The sequence below is a fragment of the Prionailurus bengalensis genome, chromosome A2, assembly GCF_016509475.1.
Source record: "Prionailurus bengalensis isolate Pbe53 chromosome A2, Fcat_Pben_1.1_paternal_pri, whole genome shotgun sequence".
Taxonomy (NCBI): Eukaryota; Metazoa; Chordata; class Mammalia; order Carnivora; family Felidae; genus Prionailurus; species Prionailurus bengalensis.
Genome location: NC_057348.1, coordinates 82,133,006 through 82,155,608, shown reverse-complemented (window position 1 = coordinate 82,155,608; position 22,603 = coordinate 82,133,006). Strand labels below are relative to the sequence as shown.

Sequence of the window (22,603 nt, the reverse complement as noted above, 5' to 3'; positions counted from 1 at the left end):
ATTAAAAGTGACAATATTTACTTCAAATTATGTGTGTAACATAAATGATAAATATTTAATATTTATCTTTAATGCAGAGTTCTTCTTTTGTAGCAGGTATCCTCTACATTCTTGGACTCAGCCCTGGCCTACCACATCAGTGTTTCACTTACCCATCCTTCCTCACCCCCGCATCATTGTCATTGTGTGTGGGAATCTTTTGCATTCTTTCGTATCTTTCCTTAAGAATTCCATCAGCTAGGAACACCTGGCTGACTCAGTCAGTTAGGTATCCAACTTCGGCTCAGGTCATGATCTCAAGGTTCATGGGTTTGAGCCCCGTGTCGGGCTCTGCATTGTGAGCTCCTTCAGATCCTGTCTCCCTCTCTCTCTTACCCTGCCCTGCTCATATGCTCTCTGTCTCTCAAAACTAAACATTAAAAAAAGAATTCCACCAGCTAATCTTTATTTTTCCAGCATATTCACCTCATTTCAGACCATGTTATACCTTGTCAACAACTGCCTTGATGTTGTTACTTGACATTTCTTTGCCCTTGTACATTGTCCCATTGCTGCATCTAGCAGCTGGCATCCATACTCACTCTTACCCAGTTTGCAGGCTTCCATTCTTGTCTATTCTGCTCTCTAGGGCTGAGAGTTGCCCCCACCACCCACTCCAAGCAATAGCCCTGCCTCCCAGAAATCTCTACCTGTCTTGGAGCCTTGATACTTCATCAACATACAAAGGATTGGTCTGTATCCCAGCTCCAAAAGATGAAACATTCACATTTAAAAGCTAAAAACATTTAAACTTCACTTTATCGTTGTGAGAGTAATTGGTGCTCATGTTCAAAGTCTTACAGAACATCTGGTTACATGTTTACAGACCTGTAAACCATTACTATCACCACTGACAGATCTACTTGCTCCTATTTGTGGGGCTGAGGATGTCTTCTTTATAGTACCCAGAGATGCTTTGGGACTCTGTGAGACATTTGCCAGAAATACTTCTTTCCATTTTATACTTTAGAGTCAGAAAATGGGAGCAGAGGAAATATATTTCATGCCAAATTGCATAATATTTTTCTTCCATTGAACTAGCCTTGTTATTTTGAACTTGGCCATTATGTTTTATCACCTAGTACCTACATCCAGTGCACATAGAAAGAATGTTCTTAAAACTTCTCTGCTTAACATATTCTGTATTCAGAGCTAGTAAATAATGTCTTTATTTCATTTTTAAAATTTTTTTAATGTTTATTTATTTTTGAGAGACAGAGAAAGACAGAGTATTAGTGGGGAAGGGGTAGAGAGAGAGGGAGACACAGAATCCAAAGCAGGCTCCAGACTCTGAGCTGTCAGCACAGAGCCCAATGCAGGGCTTGAACCCACAGTCATGAGATCATGACCTAAGTGAAGTCAGATGCTTAACCAACTGAGCCACCCAGGCGCCTCTCATTTTTGAATCTTTTATAAACCTTTTGAAATGCAGTCTACCTATTTTTTTTCAACGTTTTTGGTTTTTGTTTTTTTTTTTTAATTTATTTTTGGGACAGAGAGAGACAGAGCATGAACGGGGGAGGGGCAGAGAGAGAGGGAGACACAGAATCGGAAACAGGCTCCAGGCTCTGAGCCATCAGCCCAGAGCCCGACGCGGGGCTCGAACTCCCGGACCGCGAGATCGTGACCTGGCTGAAGTCGGACGCTGAACCGACTGCGCCACCCAGGCGCCCCGCAGTCTACCTATTTTTGAAGACTGCACCCTATTCCAATACCTTGTCTCTGACTTCAGTGTTTCATCCAGCAGCACAGCTTAGCACATTTAGATGGAATGAAGGTCACTGAGAATTTATACAGTTCTATAGCTCTTCAGATCCCCTGCTTAGTACAAAATTAATTAACAGCGTGAAGATATAATTTAATCTTATTCTGGTTTATTATTAGCTGAAAACTAGAGGAAGATGAGGCACAGGCTTTATATGAAGCCTTAAAATCAATCCTGGTTGTATATAATAAAATATATTATTACCAATTTTTAAGATTGGTAAGTAGTTTTTACAGTTTTTAAAAGATCTGCATGTAATTTTATGATTTCCTAAGTTTGACCTTTTTATGAAATCTTTCATCACTTAACTCTATCCCTGCCTCACTTAGGTTAAATTGGGGCATGTATTTTTCAGATAACAGAAGCCACAAAACCTCATTATTTACATGTCTAAAATAATTACCAGTTTAAATTTCTGAATAGATATCTTACCAACTCCTAATATTTACCTACTTTGTGTATTTTGCACTGGAGTACTATTAAAAGCATGCTTAAACATTAGTACAAAATATTTGTTAAACCTATTTAACCTTTTGTTCTGAAGCCAGATGCAGGTCACTTACTTGCCAACCTGGGGTGCAGGGCTGCCCCAATTCTATAAATAGCAAGTAGAATATATTTCTATGCTAGAGGAAAGGTGTGTATATGTGTGTGTTGTGAGTACATGTATATGTCTGATGTGAGTGGCTAAATGCATGTGTGTGTTTTCAGAAAAAAAAAAAAAAACTTGTTTTATTTCATTTGCTCTCTCCTTTAGTCTTTTAAAGTTAGAAGTTAATGAAGTTTTTTCTGTTAATAAAAGTAATACATGTTCTATTTGAAATTTAGAAAATAAAAAAATACAAAGAATGAAATTAAACTCAACCACAATATTATTATTCAGAGAAAACTCTTAAATTTGAGGCTATTTCCTTTCAGTCTTCTTTCTATCTGCAAACTTTCTGTTTTGTTAGACAAAATTAGACAATTATTCTGGATATACTGTTTGATATTCTGCTTTTTTTTTTTCAACGTTTATTTATTTTTGGGACAGAGAGAGACAGAGCATGAACGGGGGAGGGGCAGAGAGAGAGGGAGACACAGAATCGGAAACAGGCTCCAGGCTCTGAGCCATCAGCCCAGAGCCCGACGCGGGGCTCGAACTCATGGACCGCGAGATCGTGACCTGGCTGAAGTCGGATGCTTAACCAACTGCGCCACCAAGGCGCCCCCCCTTTTTTTAATCTGCTTTTTTAATATAATAATATATATTTACATATTATATCTTATTCTTTTCCACCATGCTACTAAATACTTTGTGTAATGTGAGTCATATTTTATATTCAATTTAACCATTCCATTATTTATGGGCATTATGTGGTTTCCAACTTTTTTTTTTAAATTTTAGAGAAAGAGAGGGAGAGAGCTGGGGAGAGGAGCAAAGGGAGAGAGAAAGAGAAAGAATCATAAGCAGGCTCCAGGCTCAAGGCAGAGCCTGACTTGGGGCTCGATCCCACAACCCTGGAATCATGACCTGAGTTGAACTCAAGAGTCACACACTCAGTTGACCAAGTCACCCAGGTGCCCATGTGGTTTCCAACTTATTAAAATGAATGCTTCACTCTTGGGCATCAATCTTTCCACACATCAGTTGCCTTCTAGAAATGGAATACTAAAGCAGAAGTCACTCCAGTTTGCATCTCTGGGCAATACCTCACTATTATTTGTATAGCTTCTTACTAAAAGTTTATAATGGCTGGAGTATGTTCCCATCGACTTTAAAAAGTGCTATATAAATTCACTTTTCATAGTAGCCAGACAATTTTGGCTGTGTCTATGTACAATGCAGATTCTGAGTAAAAGTTAAAAGAAATCCTCTGCCTTCTGCATTCTTGCTTTCTTCACATTCCACCAAACCTTTATTGGCCTTCTGGAGCTGCAACATGCAAAGATTTCTTCTCTTCCTTGCCCTGTGTGTCACCTGTGACAATGTTGATCCTGCAACCAACACCTTCCTTGAAAACTCCCAAAGACATTCTCTCCTGGTGTTCTTCCTACCTGTGAATAGTCTCACGTTTCTTTGTTTGATCAACTTCCCTTGCCCTCTCTTTTATTAAAAAAAATAATAATAATTACTTAACGTTTATTTATTTTTGAGAGAAAGAGACAGAGCGTGAGCAAGAGAGGAGCAGAGAGAACGGGAGACACAGAATCGGAAGCAGGCTCCAGGCTCTGAGCTGTCAGCACAGAGCCTGACACTGGGCTCAAACTCATGAGCGGTGGGACCATGACCTCATCTGAAGTCTGACCTTTAACCTCCTGAGCCACCCAGATGCCCCTCCTTGCCCTCTCTTTTAAGCTACACATTCCCTCTGGGGCTTTTCCAGCCACTCCTGCTGCCTCAGCTACCCCTTCTACAATGACTTTCAAATTTATGTTTCCAGAGAAAAATTATTTTTGAATTCAGAATCACACTTGCAACTCATGAGGCATTTCCACTGGTGGCATCTCAAAGTCAGTATATGCAGAGCTGGACTGAACTCTGTTCCACTGTATTTCACCCAAACCTCTAATGTCCCTCTAATGCTGTGATGATTGAATAATGTTCTAAATCCGAGTCTGCATCTTTGTGAACTATAAATGAATCTGGATGATTTCAGACACAATTTTCTTCCACTAATGGATTGAATCTTTTGTCAGATTCAGTTGACCTAAATTATGTATCAGTTCAGAGTTATTTTTAAATGTAAATTGGTCCTTACACAGATTATTATCTTAAAATGTTTAAGTGCTAAACTTGGAGAGGACCCTTAAAAAACAATCTAGTCTTTTCTCATTTCACGAATAAGACAATTGAGGCCCAAAGATGAAAACTGATTTTTTTCAAAATAATACAGCTACCTGATGGCAATCTCACCCCAGACAAGATGTGTCCTGGCTTAGATAACATGATTTTTTCTTTAAACCCTGCCCCCCTCCATGTGCAGAATAACATTATTGAGATATTAAAATGTTCTCATTGATTGAGGAGGTTTTTGGACTCTAAGGGAAAATGGAAAGTGGAGATGGTGGTTAACAACTTAAAAAAATACATTTGTATGGTCATATTTTAGGCTTTAGAAATTGGAAATTTGTGATAATCAAGAGAAACATGGAACTGAAGTTCACATTAGTTGTATTTCTGTAAATAGGAGGTCTTCAAAAACAATTTAGGCGTAAAAGCCTGAAAACAATGTTTTCAGTCTCAGATAGACTGTTCTCAAATATTTTGGAATTGCTTTTTTGGATAGCATACCTTTGATAGTTCCCAGGTGCCTGTAAGATTAAGTCTAAGCTCTCAACCACATACAAAACACCTCCCATCCACCCCTAATCCACTGTTGTGGTTTCATCTTCTGTTTACTCCTCTGGGAGCCTACTTCAGTCACATTAAGTGCTGTGCCATTCCCCAGAATAACATTTCACACCCCACTAATGCTTGTCATGCTGTTTTCTTTATTTTAAATTCCCTTCCTTCCCATTCCCATCCCTCCTCCGTGATAACCAAACTCCAACTCATTCTGGATACTGTAGCTCCAGTGTCACCTATTACTTCCTCCTGTGAAGCCTCCAGAGTGTTCCACATGAAATGAATCCCTCCCTCCTGTGATCCCCAAGCACCCTGACCATTCCTGTCAACTTTATTAAAGACAGTTGCTGGACAGTCTCCCTAATGCCCATACACCTTGACCATAGGCTGTTGAAGCTCTTCAGGGAGGAGCTGTTGGGTCTTCTTTGCCCTTACTCTAGCACCTGGGGAAAACTAACCCATAACCCTTCTCGAAGGACAGATTATTCAAGGAATGCTGAAATGGGACCTTCTCTGAATATACAAAGTTTATTTCCTCAATGCATAAAATAGAGGCCTTCTTAGATACCACTTAGTTTAGTTCCAATAATTTTGTAGACTTGTGATAAATGTATTGTTCTCTCACAGTGCCTTAAAGTCACACTGGACGATGACTTATCCCCAGTTAATTTAAGATTTTATTACAAAATAGAAAATAATTTTAAAATCCCAATCTTAGGACCAAGACTTAGATTATAATTTTAAAATATGATATAATTTGCAGCCCAGTATAATGATAACAGTGTGTATCATGAGAGTGCCTAGTCTTACCTGGGATATTAGCTCCTTTCCCCCACTCATTTACATAAAGCCATGAATCAGGGTTTGCTGGATGTGTATAATTATATATAAAAGCCTCATACATATCTTAAGATCTATTTCTATTATAGGATGATTAAATGGCCATAATATATTTAAATTTATCCATGTTCTAATTTATATGTCAGTAAAGCCCCACAGGAAAATAGCAATTGAGACTAAGGCTATTTGTTGGTCCATATAAACCCAACACAAGAAAACACCCTCCAAGTGATTAGTTGGCACTTTAATCAGAAAATATATACTTATAAAAATGCTTACATTTATTTTTTTTTTCCTTTGAGCTATGATTTACAGTAAATCACAGTTGGTCCATCAGCCATTGTTAGTTACTATCCTACTCTCAAACTTTAGCTTTAACATATATACTGTCTTAGTGTTGGCACACAAAACCATTCCAAGTACCAAGAAAAGATGATCCTTACATGTGATCATTCCATGTTTTTTAACACTGGGAAATTCAAAGATAAAATTAAAAAAAGCTCAAGAACCAAGGTTTACCAGGTTGTCTTTTTAAAGTGAATTCAATTTATATGATATACAGTGTCATTTTCATTCATAATGCAATGTGCAATGCTATATGCTATTCCAGTTAAGTTCTGGAGAGTATCACTCAACCTTCCTTTGTTTAGCTTTGGAAGGGTACTGTTACATAGGGCTTATTTCTTCATGCCCTGCCCCATATCCATTCTCACAATGAGTAAATGGCCAAAATCTCTGCTGAAATGCTTTCTATGTAACATGCTGTTTAATAACAAAAATGTATACTATTGAGAGATCATTTTTTCTGCATTATTTGTTCAATATCATGCATCTGTTTACTGCATGTTGTTGACCATCATCGTTAAGATTTTTAATTATGCTAACAATAATGTTATTTATACTTATATCTGTAATTTCCTTCCCCTGTAAATACCAAAACTCGAATGTGTTATATTCCCCTTGCATAGTGAGTATTATTATCAAATAATACTGAGTATTTGATCAAATACTTCCTAATCATTAGCCTATGTCATCTTCTCTACCACAGAATCTGCCATTTTCTTTATCCACTTTTACTCAGTTTATTCACTTTTCCTCATGCATTGATACCTTCCAATCCTATTCTTCTTTCCCTGACTTTGCATCCTGTCTGCTTCACAGAAGGGCAATTCATCCTTCCATTCTATCCATGCCTTTTTTACTTATTCTGGATTTATTTATGTAATTATTCAACAAGTGACTATTGAGCATCATCTATGTGCCAACAAGAGACAGGAATCAAATGGAAGTGTATACATAAGACTAAATTTTTTTTAAGCAAACATACTTAGAATCCACACTCTGGGGAATTAAAAAAAGGACAACAACAAATGCTATTATGGGAACACTGATGATGAAACTTAGTCCTTGCCTTCCACCATCATTTAATCAAGAGGGGAAAGATATGTTGACAAATGTAAACACTGCCACGGAGAACCAAGACATTTATTCTGGTGGCTTTGCATTGCAGATTTTAAATTTTGTTTTTGTATCAATTTTACTATTGGTTTTAATATAGCAAGGTCCAGTTTTAATTTCACTTATTCTATAAAGACTTATCCAAATACTCTTTCTTATATTTCAGTTCCTATTGCACTTACATGTACATCACACATTTTAATAATTTTGTGTTTTTTAAATTGTGGAAGCAGCAGGCTGTGTGAACACAAAATGGAAGCACCACTGAGTTCTCTTGCGGTTTTTTTTTTTGCTGTCTTGTGGATCTTGGACTCAGTTCATCAGCTTCCCCTCTGCATTTAATACATGTTCCATTAACTGGTAATTCTCCTTCCAGGATCCCAGTGCAACAGAGATAATAAATTTGTAAAACGTACAAGAAAATTTAGTTCTTTCAATAGTAATGGTCCATACACTGGGGTCAGAGCAGGATGATGGAGCACATGCAAAAGAATTTTTTAAGAAATAAGTAGCTAAGTCTGCATGTCTTATTCATATACATGCTACTCTTTTTATTATAGCTTTCTGGCATATATTTTCTCACTTAAAGTTATTAAAAATAAAACGTATAACATGACATTAAGAAAGTGTTTGATCCTAAGAAAAAGAAAGTCATATGCACTGAAAGTTTCAGAACCACTCATGTTTAATAAAGGTCTTTATCCAAAAAGTAAATGGATTAGGCTTGATGGTTTTATCTTCTTCACTGACCTCCCTCTTAGTTCTTCAAAGTTAATTTACTTTGAGTTAATTTATCTTTTTCTGATGCTCCTGAAATACAGTGGGAAAGTACAGGCTTTGGAATCCAGTGGTCTTGGTTTTAAATTACTGCTGTGTGAGTGAAGTCAAGTTTCTTAACTTCTACGGGCCTTAGCTTCCTCATTTATAAAACAAGATTAACTTTTCCCACATTCTTTCAGGTATCTGTTTACTGGTTCAAAGGAAATTTTTTGAGTATTCTATGTACTAGAAATCATGCTGAATGCTAAGGTTATAACATCAAGAAGAAGAAAAAGAAAAACAAACAACAGGATCTCAGTTCTCATGGTGCCTGTAGTCTAGTTGAGGATATGGACAGATGTAGACAAACTGTAGACAATATATTATGATAAGTATTATCGTTGAGAGGTACTATAAAACACATAAGGGGCACCTGGGTGGCTCAGTCGGTTAAGCTCTATCTCTTAATTTCAGCTCAGATCTTGATCTCACAATTGATCTATTGTGAGACAGAGCCATGCACCAGGCTCCACTCTGAGTATGGAGGCTGCTTAAGATTCTCTCTTTCCCTTTCCCTCTGCCCCTCCCCACTTGTGTGCGTGTGTGCACACACATATTTTCTCTCTCAAAAAAATAAAAATATAAGAAAGGTAAAAAATTATGAGAATTAAATAAGATAATGTATATATAGTGTGCCTAGCAGTTCCTGTCTTAATAGATACTCAATAATATTATTGTTGATATTTTACCTTCATCCTTTACCCTCCTAGTTTCTAACTATAAGGTAAATCCATAGATGGTCTATACTAGTATTTTCCCATAGAAATACAACATGAGCTACATATATAATTTTAAACTTTTTAGTAGCCACATTAGAAAAAGTAGAGGGGTGCCCAGGTGGCTCAGTCAGTTAAGCATCCAACTCTTGATTTTGGCTCAGGTCATTATCTCATGGTTCGCAAGTTTGAGCCCTGCATTGGGCTCTGTGCCCTGCTTGGGATTTTCTCCCTCCTCTCTCTTTCTCCCTACCCTACTCGCACTCTCTCTCTCTCTCAAAATAAATAAATAAACTTTTTAAAAATTAAAAAAAAGAAGTAGGAAGAAACATGAAATCAATTTTAATATATTTGATTTAACTTAATACATCTAAAATATTATATCAACATGTAATCAACATAAAGATTTTTTAATAATTTATATATATATATATATTTTTTTAGTGTCCTCAAAATTCCATGATTATATTTTACTTTTAGCACATCTCAATTTGAACTAGCTACATTTCAGATACTCAATAGCCACATGTGGCTAATGGCTACCAAATTGGATGACACAAGTCTATACTTTCTAATTGACCAGGATTAAGTTTCTTGAGAGGCAGTGCACTGTAGGTAGTAAGCATATAATAGGATTTTAATTAGTAAACCCAGCATCATTTCCACCCTTCCTCCCTCTCTCCTTTCCTCAGGCACTAGGTATCAAAGATAAATTAGAAGCTGTGGATCTTGCCCTCAATTCCAGTCCCCAACTCCCAATATAGTGAAGGAGAAAAAAGCAGAGTAGATATTTACAATATAGTATAATTACTGTAAAGGAGATTAAATGTGTATGGAATTAGATTGTAAGGACAGAGGAAAGAGTCACCTGGAGATGTTTGCAATGGTCTGCACGAAGCACTTAAAGCACAAAAGTCAGACTATCCAGGTCATATCAGGTTCCCTGCTTCCATAAAGAATATGCGTCCTAGCTTATTTCTGGCAAAAGTGCAAGGTTCCCAGCAGGGGCCTCTCTGATCACACTAGTGATGTGTGACATACTGGAGGAAAACCAGCTCCCAAACTGCTGTCATTAGACATAAAAACACAAATGCACCTCAATAAAACACACAGCTGCACTTCATTTTATTTCCTATCTGGTCCAGTCAGTTGGAGTGGACTTGTCCCATATTTTTTGTCAGTATGCAAATCTTTTTTCAAAGGATGGTTAGATGCAATAGCTCAATTTTCTTGCCAACCCAAATCTACTTATTGTTAGTGACTTGACTGTCTACTCAACTACTATGGAAAGCTTGTGGAAAATCTACTTCATCCCCATAGAGTCTGTCAGCCTCATATTGTGACCCAAAGACATGAGAGGAATTTTCTAGCATTGTAAAGTTCATATAAGAAAACTCTTAAAGACTCTTTTGGGATGCCTCAGTTGGTTCGGCGTCCGACTCTTGGTTTCAGATCAGGTTATGATCTCACAGTTTCATGAGTTCAAACCCCACATCGGGCTCTGTGGTGGTGGTGTGGAGGCTGCTTGGGATTCTTTCTCCCTCTCTCTCTGCTCCTCCCCCACTCATGCTATCTCCATCTCTCTAAAAAATAAATAAACTTTTTAAAAAAGTTAAAAAAAGAAAACGCTTAAAGACTCTACTCATTTTCTAAATAACTTAGATTTAAAGAGGTATAAATGCCTTTCAACAAAAGCTGACTTACTATCCATTCGATCTTTTTCAAAGTTTGTGTACCTATGGCAAATCAGATAAATAAAAGTAAAAATGTCCACCAAACCCCTATTTTCACTCTAGCACACTGTCCTTTGACAGATGCCTTTACTTAACTGAACTCAGTGTGTGGAGTATCATGTGATGCTAGTTTGGCCTTAAGGAGGTGAAAAGCTACATGTCTTCTCCAGATCCTTTCTTTCTCAAGAGCACAGAATTCCTACCTGCAATGAGCGTATAGAATATTCATTTCCAAATAAATTCGCACCATTGTTTTGCCTTAATGGCTGCTTCTTAAAGTATATTTGTAAAAGCAATGTATAAAATATTGCTAGATCTGAATATTTAAGAAGTCATCATTGCATCTTCTGAAGAGGATTTAATGGACTTTTTTTCTGTGCTCTATGCTGATAATGTCCCAACATAATAAGGAAACACTTAGAAAACTCCTGTAGCAGGTATAATTTTACCTAGTGGTAATGAATATTATGACATAGTCATGAATGTAGGAAGCTATGTAGTATTATGTGTAAATGGGCATTGAATACCCTTTTACTCTTAAAGTTTATGTTAGAGCTCGTAGTTTTCTCCTTACCATAGCTACAATAAATTCATAACAGTACAAAGTGTGTGTCATGAGAGAAAATGGTTCTTCTGAGAGAAAGAAAGCATGAATATATCATAATAGCTTAGTATAAAGTTTTGTTTATATAATGTAGGAAATGAAAGAAATGTTAATTGTTATAATACAAACACATAAAATCTGTGAGAATGGTTAATATCAAGTTTCCTGAGGAAAATGACATTCTATCTTTCCTCTTCATGGGAAACTCATGAATCACTATGTATTAGCCAGCAGTGACAGTTTAAAATCATATTTTTTCCAACAAAAAGTGTTTTGCTTTATTATATTTTACTAGTCCAGAAAGAAAAATATGGAATTAATATATGCCCATGTTTTAAAAGAAAAATGTGAGTTCTGTGTTTGTATTTACAGTTTATAAACATTTGAAATCAAACTTACATATCAACTGTCCATGAATCAAGATTGAAAATATCTAGCTGCTAGTTACAAAAGTTAAATTTAAATCCTGTTTTCTCTTTGGAGGAAGTTCCTTCCATCTATGTTAGAATAGAGCTGGAGGTAAGAGAAATCCAGAGGCTGGGTCATGAACTCTTCTGTTCATAAATGAGAATTAAAATGTATTTATGAAAACTCTCATTTTTTTCTTGTTAATTAATATACAATTACTCTATTTCCAGGTTCATATAACCAACTATCAACCAAAATTATTTAAACTTACATAATTTTTCAAAGTTTTACATATAACAAGCTAATAATTAGACAAATACTTTTTATCTATGACCCTCTGACTAAAGGTGATTCTAAATTTCAGTGTCATGAAATTATTCACCAATTCCCAATATCTCTGTGTATTACAGTATTTTACTTAACAAAAAATTGCAAGTATTTTCCAGGCACATTGTGTACATATTATCTTAAAATAAGGCTTATTGGAGCACCTGGGTGGTCAGTCAGTTATGCTTCTGACTCTTGATTTCAGCTCAGGTCATGATCTCATGGTTCATGGTGTTGAGCCCCATATCAGGCTCTGAGCTGACAGTGTGGAGCCTGCTTGGGATTCTCTCTCTCCCTCTCTCTCTCTGCCCCTCCTCCATTCATGCTTACATGCTCTCTTTCTCTCTCTCTCTCAAAATAAATAAGTAAACATTTTTTTAAAAAATAAGTCTTATTATCTTTTATAGACAATTGTCTACATATTGTTTTTAAGTAAACTTTTGGAAGTCAAATATGCAAATGAAAAAAGTCCATTTGCAAGGCTAATTAACAATTGTTAAGAATTTTTTAATGTGTAAAAATATGGGTTTATGAAGTGTTATGCTTAATTATTTCAAAAGCATATTAAGATGATTGTTTTTAAACAAGAATATTCTGTTTTTAAAAAGCTAAAATAGTATTGTGTTTAAGATAAACTCTAACAAGTAATGTTGAAATATTTTCTACCATTGTCATGCTTCCTTAATATTGCATAACTGTGTTTGACACATTTAGTATACAATTTGAAAAAGCAGCTAAATTCCTGTAGTTTTAAATGAGAATTACTTTGTGTATTTTGAAATAGTCTTGGGTAAGTTCTGAATAGGAGGTCAGTATAAAACAAAAAGAGCTTACTTTATTTCATAGAGAAACTGATCAAGATATAGTACACTACCATCCACATCTTAGGCTTATGAACTATGTATTCAGTTTCATATATTTTAAGATTGTATTTAAGTGAGGGGCGCCTGGGTGGCTCAGTTGGTTAAGCATCTGACTTCAGCTCAGGCCATGATCTCACGGTCCACGGGTTCGAGCCCCATGTCAGGCTCTGTGCTGACAACTCAGGGCCTGGAGCCTGCTTCAGATTCTGTGTCTCTGTCTCTCTCTCTGCCCCTCCCCTGCTCATTCTCTCTCTCTCTCTCTCTCTCTCTCTCTCCCCCCCCCCCCATTTCAAAAATAAACATTTAAAAAAAGATTATACTTAATTGACTGATGTTGTCCCTATTGAAATAACTATCAGAACCGAAAACAATTTTCTTTCCGAATAGAATTATTTTGGATTTTGCCTCAGAAACTATCTACTGTAACTTTTGGCACTGAAAGTAGTATAATTAATAAGTAATACTTTTTAACTTAAAGTGAAACTGAGCCTATATAAGTTATAAAGTGAATCTCTGAAAGAAAAAAATGCTTTTTCCTCTACCCATCTAGGTTTATTGACTGGGGCCTTGCAAATTAGACTGGCAAAAGATTAACAAAAGAGAAACTAACAGATGTTTATTAATAGGTGCATCCTGCATTTATGTGGAGTACTCACTGGTGAGGAATTCAAAGGAGTGGTTAGAACTTGAATTTATATACCATTTTAGCAAAGAACAATAATTTTGCAGAGAAGTGACAAGACCAAGGAAAAGACTTAGAGTCTCTAGGATTTTAAGCAAACTATGGGAAGGCAAATATATGGGGAAACGAATGGTAGATAAGGGCTGGTTTTAGCAAGGTTTCTTGTATAGAATCCTCTGGTTTCTGGGCTGATAAAAGGCCCGGAGTTGTCTGAAGTTATTAACTTGTGTGGTACCTGGTAAAGAGGGGAGAGTCCATATACAAATATATATCTTGCCTCAGGAAAATGGGTGGACACAGAGCAGAGAGCTTTTCTTGTATCTGCTTCTTCTTAATTGTCATCAGCTCACAATAATCCTTCAGACCAAGTGGCGTATTTTGGATGGCCTATCCTGCTACCTTTACACCTATATTCCACTTCTGCAAACTGAAGAAAGTTGCGGAAATTATTTTAAATTTTAGGGAAAAAATCCTGTTTCTGGACAACATGACCTCAGTGGTCAAAAACTTCCCAATTCTTTGCAGTTACCTAGTGAGGAAAGAAATCGTTTACATGTTAAGTTGATCTTTGAAAAATATATCATAACAAAAGAATCAAATTAAACAATAATAAAGTCACATCAAATTTGATTAAGTAATACATTACTTACATAATTATATAATATATTAAACTCTACTAGTATTTTTAAAACTTCCTTTTAATGATATTTTCCCATCTATTATCTATTTATATATAAATCACAATATATTCGTATGCACATATCACATTTATATAAGTATATATAGATATATAAGTATTTGAAATTTTTTTAATGTTCATTTATTTTTGAGAGAGAAAGAGAGAGAGAGGAAAACAGAGAGAGAGAGTGGGGGAGGGGCAGAGAGAGAAGGAGACATAGAATCTGAAGCAGGCTCCAGGCTCTATGCTGTCAGCACAGAGCCCAATGCAGGCAGGACTCAAACTCAAGAACCATGAGATTATAACCTGAGCCAAATTCAGATGCTTAACCAACTGAGCTACCCAGGCACCCCTATTTATATAAGTATTTGAACAGTAAAATTATTTATCTGCTTAAACATTAATAATTCATGCAGTTACTAATATATATTTATAATTACTAAATAATTGGTTACTTAAATTGACCAAGGCTGAGATTAATTGATTGGCTTACAATTGTAATCTATTTTTTATTTATTTATCTGGCCTTAGCTATACACATTAAAAGTCTAAGATAACACCCACCACTACTGAAATGTGAGCTTTGCAACATGAAATATATACTATAATTGCAAACTTTGTAACACGATAGGGAATAAAACATTGTATAGCATCATATTAGTTGAAGATTCCGAACACATAAAGGAAAAAACTAGTCTTACACACACACACACACACACACACACACACACACACACCATACCACACAACTACATGTAAAGCACTGTGCTAGACTTCTCAAAGGAATGTGCACTGGTGGTAGAGACAGGTAGGTAATAAAATTAATATAATAGAATCTTCATTATAAAACATGTCATGGGAGCAGAGGCAATATTTCTATCAAATATGGGAGGATTGGAGTCAGAATAAAGGTAGAGAAGAAAGGAATATTTGCAGTACAAGAGATGAACAGGACTCAAGATAAGGGAAGAAGCAGAAAACATTAGTTTTTTACACCTTCTATCTAGAAAGGAGGGATGGAGAAAATCTGTTATAACTACTTATCCCCTTTTACCCCCCTACTATGTGTTATACTTACCCCAGTCCTGTGCTATAGGTATTATTGCTCCCATTTTTATAGATGAGGAAGTATTTTTGCATCTTAAATTCTATAAAATCTAAAATAAACTATCTGTTTTTGTCATTGATTTATTTTATAATAAATTTTGCCCCTTGAAAGAAGTAGGAGGAAGTGTAAGTATGTGGACAATATCTTCCTCAAGTTAAAAGTGAAGCAAGACATCTACAAGGATAAAAATAAGAGATTAAAACAGAAAGCATAGAAGTTACATAAAAAAAGACTATCTAGGGGTGCCTTCTGGCTCAGTCGGTAGAGCACAGGACTCTTGGTCTCAGGGTTGTGAGTTGGAGCCCCACGTTGAATGTAGAGATTACTTAAAAATAAAATCTTTAAAATAATATAAGAGGAAAGACTATCTAAAAAGACAACACTAAAATATATGGGCAAAAGACACAGCAGTTAATTCAACAACAATAAAAAAAGAATTTAAATATAATAAACATGAAAAATATTTAACTGAGCTGTTATCAAAGAAATGCAAAGTAAAACACTGAGACATTTCACTTTAAGTTTGCAAGGCGTTGAAAGACTGCAATCTTCAGTACCTCTGAGTATGCCAAGGTTGCAGATGTATACTGAAGATTCCCAAGTGCTTGGGAATCAATCTATTCTTTCTTTTTTATTTTCCCCCATACTACAGATCTATCCTAAAATGTAGTGATTTCATTGTTGTTGTCCTTGTTGTTGTTGTTGCTTGTAGTTTTTAAAGCATTTTGTTACTATTCCTTGAGGGGACTAAAAGCACACTAAGGCTTCACAATACAAAGGCTCCTGAGAATTAGACAGGATGTTGTTTTTTAAGTGAATAAAAATGAAAAACCACTCTGGATGAAGGCTGACTTAGGAATTGCTATGTAAGAATTTATAGTTATAAGATAAATATACAGAAAAAAAGAAGTCTGCTTTTCTTAGTCACAATGCTCTGGTTTACATTTGTCTATGACAATAAAAAAGAAAATGCCCCCAGAAAGGAATGGCTCAAGTCATGTTAAGCAATAGGACATCAAGCAGAATGATGAACATATTATTTGGGAGTATAGGGGAAATAACATCCATCAGTTTAAATCTTGTTTCTCTAAACCACAGAAATAACCTGAAGACTATTTAAACATGAATTCCCAATAATTTTAGTTCTATTACCATGAAATATTTCTCCCAATCGTGTGTGGATGATGATGTCATGTGCCATTCCAACCTAAAAATAGCATGATCAGTCCATATCTCATTAAAAGACTAAATTTACCTCAAACTAAGGCTACTCGTCATCAAATATTGCCAACAGAATGTTAGCGCAGTCTGAATGATTTAATTAAACCACTCCAGCAACCTAATTGTCTCTAGAATGTTCTTTCTTTTATTAAGAAATTGTGTGAGTAAAAACACAAGATCTGATTATACATTTGGGTTTGTCTTTTTTTTTTTTTTTTCATTTTACTCCACTCCTCTTCACTGCCCTAATAACAACTGATTAAAACATCAGACCTGCACGCTAAATAACTAATTTTAGTTCAATAAAGACTTGACAACATTTTATAATCAATTTTATGAGAGATCATTCGAGCTGAATTTAGTTAAACTGACTGAAGTAAGTAGATAATGAAGTATTTATCTTTGCTGGAAGAGAAACCCAGGTAGAGAAGCTTTCAGCTGCTGCTGAGAAGTTCTAACTAGGAAGCCGCCAGTCACAACGGACCATTATGTTTCTAATTACCCTTATTAACAGAAGAAAAAGGAGCAGAAGATTTTCTCTGGAGAATCTTAGACAATCTGCTGTTTCCAAATAAACTAGATGATATTGGTCAATACATTATATTTTACAGTTAGGTTTTGTCATCAGAACAATGGTAAGTCAGAAAACTGAGCAAACCAAATGCAGTCAGGCATTTCTTTATGAACAAAATGTGAATGTTACATTCTTCTGTACTTACAGGAGAAAAGCTAGCAAACCCAATGTGTTCCGTAGATGTCTTTTTGTGTATTGTTTGCGGGGGGGGGGGGTGTTTGTTTATCCTTAAGAATTCTGGTTCTTAAACAACTACTTATCTGATGAACAATAATCAAACTTTCTACATGTATTTGGGCTTTGTCCATTGTAAAGACTGGCTTTTCCCCCACCATAAACTAGTAGCTACATTGATGTGAGTTATACTTCCTCCTAGAATATCAACACAGCATTCTAGTTGAAATCCTGCTGTTGTGTTTAAAGATAGTCTCATGGATTTCACATCAGATATCAGTAAGATTTCTGCACTTGGCAGAGAAATCAACCTTGAACATTTTGTGTGTGTGATATTAGGTTAAAATGTCTTAATATTTCTTTGTGTGCCTGTGTGTATGTGTGTGTCTGTGTGTGTGTTGTGTTTTCAGGGGGAAGAGTGGGAGAGTACTTTTTCATTGAATTATTCCTTGGTATTATTCAATTATCTAAATTTTCATATCTTAGACTGTGATTATTTTTGCTCTTCAGGGTCTGTCTCCTTCACTGCCTCTGTCATGAATATCCATTTCAGTTACATTGATTCTAAATCTCATATTTAAAAGAAAAATATTTTACTGATTTAATAGTAACTGAAAAGTACTGCCTGATATCAAGAGGGTAAACAATTTACGAAGATGAGAAAATGAACCAGTCCAATGTCAAAAAAAATATTTGCACTGGACAGAGTTAACAGTTAAATAGGCAAGGAAAACTTTATTCAAGACTATTACAATAGGGGAGGAGATGGAACTCAACTTACTTGAAAAAAAAAAAAGATTTTTAAATGCTGGGGTAGGCTCATGGAAAATCTTTGGAGGACTGTGGGGCTGGGGGAAGGGGAAGTTTGGTCAAAATGATTAAGCCATTCACTTATGCCTGCTAATTGGCAGTTATCTAATTAGGGTCCTATCCTCCTACAGAGACTGGGAAATAGAGATGGTATCTTTTTGGTGATTACATTTGGAAGGGATGTCTCCCAAGTTCTAGAGAAAGACATTTCTGGGTCATGGAAGATTTACATCTCAGAGGCAGAGAAAGAATTTACAGCTGCAACTTTCTAAAGCAAATACTCTAAGAAATGGGAAGCCAGAGGCCCATAGTCAGGAAGAAAACTGTCTAAAGTTAAATCAAGCTGAGGAGAATGTTAAGGCCATTTTGGTCACCATGATATTACAAAAGGTACAGATAATCAAACAGGAGAAAGAAAACTAATAGTTAGGAAGGGATTTTCTGGAAGAGCGATGTTGTGAGGCACAGTTAATATCAAGAGTAAAATCAGGTTCAGGTGTGTAACTTTAATAAGCAGCCTCCAGACCCAGACATGAAATCAGCAGTAACACCATCAAGTCATTTCAGTGTTCTCTTAGTAAGTTGGTCAACTGAGTCAACACTGTTGTTTCAGTCTCTGATTTATTTTTGATCATGATTGCTTGATTTGATGTGACATTCCTTTGAAGAATAGTGTATCTGATTACAGCATGTAGATAGCCAATTTCTATTCTTGGCTCTTTCTGAAACATCATACTCACACACACACACACACACACTTCTGCTTCATGGAGGATTTATATCTTTCTTTCTCCTCCCCTTTTCTGATATGTAGTTAAAGCCTAAAATCTGTAGACAGTGTTTAATTTTATTATGCTCTCCAACATTGTTACTAAAGATGAATATAATAACCCCAATCCTCTTTAAATTAGAATTAAAGAAGACATTACAATTTAATATGTTGGAAATTTATTTCGAAACTTACCTGAAACTGGATAGAGCCCCTTCCTGCTGTGGAGACAGAAGGGACACCATTGTCAGTCTTTAAGTGGAAGTGAAGTCATCTGATAGATAAGACTGGAATCCCTGTCTTATTTTTTATAACCTTGGAAGTTAGTAAATGTTCAAAAAAAATGTTAGTCTTATTCCAGTGTCTGAGTCCTAACCAAGGTTTCTGTGAGTTTCTGGAGAATTATATTCTTAAGATCATGTTTTAGCTCTGAGTTCCTGCCCACCATTCTCTTGTTCTCACATTTCACCTTCTATGGCTGTTTTCTCCAGACCAACCCAAATGTGGAGCTCAATGCTGCTTGCTTGATCTTCTTAGAAATGTGTCACATAACACATTACCAGGTGAACAGAATTTACTGGTGGTTTGAGCAAATGCGTGTGTGTGTGTGTGTGTGTGTGTGTGTGTGTGTGAAGAAATTTAAACTAAATTTTTTTGGTTGCACAGCTGTGCAGTGGTTTCTGAAGCTTGAGTGTCATTGCCATGGTGTAAGTGGCTCCTGTACTCTGCACACCTGCTGATGCCACACAGGTGATTACCTGCAGTAGTGCTATGATGGGGCTGTGCGGGTGACAGTGACCCAGGATGGCATCAACTCTACAGCAGCCCGCCAAGGCTATTGCCGTGGCATCCATACTGACCATATCTACTTTGACAACTCTCCAGACTACCTTGTCTTGGGCAAGGTTGTAGGTTCCCTAGGCACTTCAGGCCATGTCTGCAGCAAAACATCTAAAGGGGATGGACGGTTGTGAAATCATGTCTGTGGCCGAGAGTATGACACAACTCGAGTCACCCGCCACACACTTGGTGTGAGTGCACATTCCACTGGTGCCATATGGTGCAGTACAAGGAGTGCAGACACCCTGTGGACATCCATACTTGTGAGTCCCCCATGAAGGCAGAGTGGCTGGACCACACTTGAACACATAAACATCTCACTCATCCCTCTGCTCCAAACCTCCTAATTTGGGGTGCTTGGGTGGCTCAGTAGGTTAGCCATCCAACTCTTCATTTGGGTTCAGGTCATGATCTCATGGTTCATGGGATCTAGCCCAACGTCGGGCTCTGCACTGACAGCACTAAGCCTGCTTGGGATTCTCTCTCCCTCTCTCTCTGGCCCTTCCCCACACTCACTCACTGTCTCTCAAAATAAATAAATAAATTTAAAAAAAAAAAACCTCCTAACTCAAAAGCACAAGATCTTTGCATGCACACCTTCCATAAAGGAACGGTAAACCTCAACTCTGGGCTGCTACAGCTTCTATTTAAGGACTAGGAGAGTAATCCAGAAGGACTCGGCTGTCCTGTTTGGTTCCTGGGAAGGAATTGACAGGGATGTAAGAAACTGAACTGAAGGAAAGTAGAAGAGTCAGGGGTCTTCAGAATGATGTAAGTTGCACTAAAGCACATGGTCAAAGCTCACTTTTTCTTTCCTTTGGAAATTTTTTTTTTACTTTTTACAACTACTTTGGCTACTTCGACATCAGTATGTTTTCATAGGTTCGATTATCTTCCGCTTCTTCTTTCCCTTCCTTAAATTTCTCTTCATTCCTCATGCAGAACAATTTAGCTTTCCCTTCTTTTTTCATGATTTTCTTTAAAAAGATAAAACTCACAGGCCCTTACTTTTTATAACCAAACAAAATTATTCAGGTATTTTCCTATATATAAACATTCTCATGGAAAAGGAATCTGTTGCCAGCTATTAAAATAATGATTTCCATCTCTCTGGATCATTTTATATCCGAGGGTTATCATGTTCTGAGATGTCATGCTCAACATGCTCCAGGGTCATATCAAATTAATTGTACCCAAAAGCTGAATTCCTAACTAGGAAGCTAAGTGAAATATGTATCATTTATTTAGGGTATCCCTTTGCTCGATACTGAGCTAATTAAGAACATAATTAATAGAGCCCTCTCTCTTAGGGCCAAGAACAAAGATTTAACCCCCTGTTGTTTTCTGGATTCCATAAGCCATAATCCTATCTGACATTACATCAACCTTTGTACTTCAACATACTTTCATAATATTTTACGTTTCTCACATTCATTCATTCATTTGTTCACTTATTCAATAAGAGACTATTTGCTTTATATCAAGATACCGTGGAGCTCAAGTGGAGTATAGATCAAGTAAACCAGAAAATAAACAGTAAAATTTCATATGGTAAAAAATTCTAATAAAATAAAGCAGGATATTGGGTAGAGTGAAGGGAAGGTGGTAGCTATTTTAAATAGTATAGTTAGTTCCTCTGTGAGCATATGATATTTGAGGAGACATGACTGATGAAGAGTTAATTATGAAAGTATCTAAGGAAGGATATTCTGGGTAAAGGAAAGGACAATGGTAAAAGTCCTAAAGTAGAATTTGGCTTCATACATCCAGAGAAAAACGAGGGAAAATAACAACAGCAACAACAAAATAAACCAAAACCATCGATGTGGCTGGTGTACAGAGAACAAAAAGGAAAGCACTAAGACATGAAATCAGAGAGTTTGGCAGGAATGAAAGGCCTCGTAAGCTCTGGCATGGAGTTTGGATTTTTTGCTAAATCACATTGGAATATTTTTTTTTAATAATGGAGTATGATTGTATTGGATTTGTTCTTTTCTTAATCACTTTGCTGTGTGGAAATTATATTTTATATTGATTATTTTTAAATTCAAGGAATCATTTTAAAACTATTGGTGTATCTATCCAAATTGTTCTGTAGTCTATTTTATTCATTCATGTTTCTTGAGTACTTACTATGGTCCTGACATTGGACTAGACCTGGAAATTCAACAATGATCAGGAGGTGGTTCCAGCACCCAAAACACACACCCTCATAGAAAAAGGTTTTGTTATGTTTTCCATAGACAATTATTATTGTCCATGTTCTATGCATTCTTATTAGAATCAACAGGACTTTCCATGAACTTTTTATCTGGATCTTGGATAATATCTATTTTTAGCCCCATACTATGCTTCTATATCCATTTTATGCAGAACAAATGTTTAAGAATATAATTGCCAGAGAAGAACAAATACTGCATAATGCCACTTCCATGTGTAATCTAAAACAAAACAAAGCAAAACCAGCTCATAGATGCAGAGAACAGATTGGTGGTTGCCAGAGGCAGAGTGGGAGGTGGGAAAAATGGCTGAAGGAGTTAAAAGGTACAAAGTTATGGTTATAAAATAAATAAGTGATGAGGATATAATGTACAGCACGGTGACCACAGTTAATAATATTGTTTTGCATATTTGAAAATTGTTGATAAAATAGATCTTAAAAGTTCTCTTCACAAGAAAAAAATGTCACTACATATAGTGATGGATATTAACTGGACTTATGCTGATCATTTCACACTATATACAAATATCGAATCATTATGTTGTACATCTGAAATAATATAATGCCAATTATACCTCAGTCTAAAAAAAAAACCTCCAGTTAAAAAAAAGAGAATGTATTTACA

The 22,603-nt window shown here is 36.1% G+C and overlaps 1 protein-coding gene and 1 pseudogene across 5 annotated transcripts in view; both read left to right on the top strand.

The window, feature by feature from the left end:
- The window catches only part of MAGI2 (membrane associated guanylate kinase, WW and PDZ domain containing 2), a 1,357,364-nt gene that overhangs the window by 971,285 nt on the left and 363,476 nt on the right, over nucleotides 1-22,603 (top strand). The gene's annotated exons all lie outside the window — the stretch shown is intronic.
- On the top strand, nucleotides 19,040-20,155 carry LOC122487808 (annotated as a pseudogene).